Raw genomic sequence first — 4,168 nt, 5'->3', positions numbered from 1 at the left:
CGTATAAAATTCTGACAGGACTAGACAGACTGGATGCAGGGAGGATGTTTCCCCTGGCTGGGGGGTCTAGAATGAGGGGTCACAGTCTCAGGATACGGGGTAGGACATTTAGGACTGAGATGAGGAGAAATTTCTTCACTCAGAGGGTGGTGAACCTGTGGAATTCTCTACCACAGAAGGCAGTGGAGGCCAAGTCACTGAATATATTTAAGAAGGAGATAGATAGATTTCTAGACACAAAAGGCATCAAGGGGTATGGGGAGAGAGCGGGAATATGGTATTGAGATAGAGGATCAGCCATGATCATATTGAATGGCGGAGCAGGCTCGAGGGGCCGAACGGCCGACTCCTGCTCCTATGTTTCTATGAGGCCACCCCCTCAGCTTTCTCTTTTCCAGAGAAAGGAGGCCCAGCCTGTTGAGTGTTTTCTGATAGTTACAACCTTTCAGTACTGAAATCATCCTTGTAAATCATTTTTGCACCTTCTCCAGTGCCGCTATGACCATTTTATAATGTGGAGACGAGAATTGTACACAGTACTCCAAGTGTGGTCTAACCAAGGTTCAATACAAGTTTAGCAAAACGTCTCTAATTTTAAATTCTATCCCTCTAGAAATAAACCCTAGAGCTTGGTTTGCTTTTTTTAATGCCTTATTAACCTGTGTCGCTACTTTTAGTGATTTGTGTATTTGTACTCCCAGGTCGTCGGGTGACTGTCTGTGTGGAGTTTGCACATTCTCCCCGTGTTTGCGTGGGTTTTCTCCGGGTGCTCCGGTTTCCTCCCACAGTCCAAAGATGTGCGGGTTAGGTTGATTGGCCATGATAAAAATTGGCCCTTAGTGTGAGGGGGGATTAAATACACGGGGTTACGGGGATAGGGCTTGGGTGGGATGGCTGTCGGTGTAGGGACCGGGTGCTAGGGTTTGGATGATCAGCCATGATCTCGTTGAATGGCGGAGCAGGCTCGAAGGGCCGAATGGCCTGCTCCTGCTCCTATCTTCTATGTTTCTATGTCCCTTTGCTCCTCTACCCCATTTAGATTCTTATTTTCCAAGTAATATATACTCTTGCCTTGAGTCAGAAGGGTGTAAATTCAAGCCCATTTGTTTCTACAGATTGCGTGGTAATCTGTTTAGATTTATTATTTAATCCTATTCTTAACCAAATGTTTGTTCACCACCGACATCCCCCCCGCCACACCCCCACAGATCGTCCTAATCCCTCCTCTCCTGAAAAGCCATGAGGAATCGTCTCATTTCCATTCTGGGCTGGACTGGAATGGACTGTGCGCAGGATTGGCTGCAGAGCTGCCAACTGTCGAGTTATTTTCACTGTCCCTCAATGATGGACGTCAACAGAGGATCCGTCCCAATTCTGACACCAACTGCTTCCGAGCGATACAAAGCACACCCCAGCAAATTGGACAATTCAATGTCGCTTTAACAAAGATTTTTTTTTAAAGTCTGCAAGGACAACAATAAAACAAATAGTTGGAGTTTTCAAACAGGCACGCTACAGCAGAATTTACGACAAACTAAGTCAAACAATCTACACAAACGGCCAGCAAGCTGGAGTCAGGCCCAAACCTCCTCTGGAATCAGGTACACATCAACATGTACATAGGGAGAAACTCTGCCAACGGACTGAGGGGGTCGGGAATCAGGGGGCGCAGCTTCAAGGTCATTGGCAAAACTGCCAGGCGGGAGATGAGGAGAATTTTGTTTTTACGCAGCGAGTTGTTGTGATCTGGAATGCGCTGCCTGAAAGGGCGGTGGAAGCAGATTCAATAGTAACTTTCAAAAGGGAATTGGATAAAATATACAAAAAAGAAAATTTTGCAGGTCTGTGGGGAAAGAACAGGAATGGAATAGAAACTAACAATTAACAACCAGGAAGATGGGTCACCAATGAAGGTTAGTAAGTACCAAGAAGTTCACAGATTGCGCAATTGCTAAAGCTTGGTGCATGGTACTCCAGTGCAGTACTGAGGGAGCGCCGCAGTGTCGGAGAGGCAGTACTGAGGGTGCGCCGCACTGTCGGAGGGGCAGTACTGAGGGTGCGCCGCACTGTCGGAGGGGCAGTACTGAGGGAGCGCCGCACTGTCGGAGGGGCAGTACGGAGGGAGCGCCGCACTGTTGGAGGGGCCATCTGTCGGATGAGACGTAAACCGAGGCCCCATCTGACCTCTCGGGTGGGCACCGAATGCCTCTCAAGCAAGAGTCAGAAGGACAGAAATTCTGAATTGGCAAAGTTCCCACCCGAATGCTTTGCTCATTCATCCTTGGTTCCTGTGTCTGCAGTTTCTATTGCTGCCTGCAGAAGGATGTTGTACAGGTACAGTAAAGGTTTGTGCGTGCAGCATTTCGAACCTAGGACTTTAGGTAAACACGGGGTGGCAGGGGGGGCATTGTGAGCCTTTGAAGATCCGTTGTGTCACCTTTCAGTGTAGACGAGCACTGACTTAGACACATTATTGCAGAATAAGTTCCGTTACACTATTGTTTTACAGCTGTCTTGACAGTTATAAATAATTTTAATTGGCAAACATTACACCCATAAGTATAAATAGTTCAATATTTTGTTCATTAAAAGAACATGTGGGCAGCTGGTAAGAAGTCAATCTCAGGAGATTCGTAATGTCATAAATCACAAGGGAGCTCATCTTCTGAACCCCGAAATAGTGACTGCCCGGGATTCCTGACAGGGGAGTGGAGGGGGGGCAGAGAGGGTAGCAGGGCGCGGGGGCAGAGAGGGGGGGGTAGAGCGCGGGGAGGAGGGGGTAGAGCGCGGGGAGGGGGAGAGCGCGGGGAGGGGAGGGAGAGCGCGGGGAGGGAGGGGGAGGAGAGGGGGAGCGCGGGGAGGGAGGGGGAGCGCGGGGAGGGAGTGGGAGGGAGGGGGAGCGCGGGGAGGGAGGGGGAGCGCGGGGAGGAGGGGGTAGAGCGCGGGGAGGAGGGGGTAGAGCGCAGGGAGGGGAGGGGGAGCGCGGGGAGGGAGGGAGAGCGCGGGGAGGGAGGGGGAGGGAGGGGGAGGGAGGGGGAGCGCGGGGGCGGGAGGGGGAGCGCGGGCGGGAGGGGGAGCGCGGGAGGGAGGGGGAGCGCGGGGAGGGAGGGGGAGCGCGGGGAGGGAGGGGGAGCGCGGGGAGGGAGGGGGAGCGCGGGGGGAGGGGAGGGGGAGCGCGGGGGGAGGGAGGGGAGGCGCGGGGAGGGAGGGGGAGCGCGGGGAGGGAGGGGGAGCGCGGGGAGGGAGGGGAGCGCGGGAGGGAGGGGGAGCGCGGGGAGGAGGGGGAGCCGCGGGGAGGGAGGGGAGGGAGGGGAGCGCGGGGGGGGAGGGAGAGCGCGGGGAGGAGGGGGGTAGAGCGCGGGGAGGAGGGGTAGAGCGGGGAGGAGGGGTAGAGCGCGGGGAGGAGGGGTAGAGCGCTGGGGAGGAGGGGGTAGAGCGCGGGGAGGAGGGGGTAGAGCGCGGGGAGGAGGGGTAGAGCGCGGGGAGGAGGGGGGTAGAGCGCGGGGAGGAGGGGGGGAGAGCGCGGGGAGGGGGGAGAGCGCGGGGAGGGGGGAGAGCGCGGGGAGGAGGGGGGAGAGCGCGGGGAGGAGGGGGGAGAGCGCGGGGAGGAGGGGGGAGAGCGCGGGGAGGAGGGGGGAGAGCGCGGGGAGGAGGGGGGAGAGCGCGGGGAGGAGGGGGGAGAGCGCGGGGAGGAGGGGGGAGAGCGCGGGGAGGAGGGGGGAGAGCGCGGGGAGGAGGGGGGGAGAGCGCGGGGAGGAGGGGGGAGAGCGCGGGAGGAGGGGGTGAGAGCGCGGGAGGAGGGGGGAGAGCGCGGGGAGGAGGGGGGGGAGAGCGCGGGGAGGGGAGGGGGAGGAGAGCGCGGGGAGGAGGGAGAGCGCGGGGAGGTGGGGGTAGAGTGCGGGGAGGAGGGGGAAGAGCGCGGGGAGGAGGGGGTAGAGCGCGGGGAGGAAGGGGGTAGAGCGCGGGGAGGAGGGGTAGAGCGCGGGGGAGGAGGGGGGAGAGCGCGGGGAGGAGGGGGCGGGAGAGCGCGGGGAGGAGGGGGGAGAGCGCGGGGAGGAGGGGGGAGAGCTGCGGGGAGGAGGGGGGGGGAGCGCGGGGAGGAGGAGGGGGGAGCGCGGGGAGGAGGGGGGGGAGCGCGGGGAGGAGGGGGGGGGAGCGCGCGGAGGAG

The sequence above is a fragment of the Somniosus microcephalus genome, chromosome 10 (genome assembly GCF_052327205.1).
Source record: "Somniosus microcephalus isolate GS21.2 chromosome 10, FLI_Smic_1.0, whole genome shotgun sequence".
NCBI lineage: Eukaryota > Metazoa > Chordata > Chondrichthyes > Squaliformes > Somniosidae > Somniosus > Somniosus microcephalus.
Note: the sequence above shows the minus strand (reverse complement) of the source record.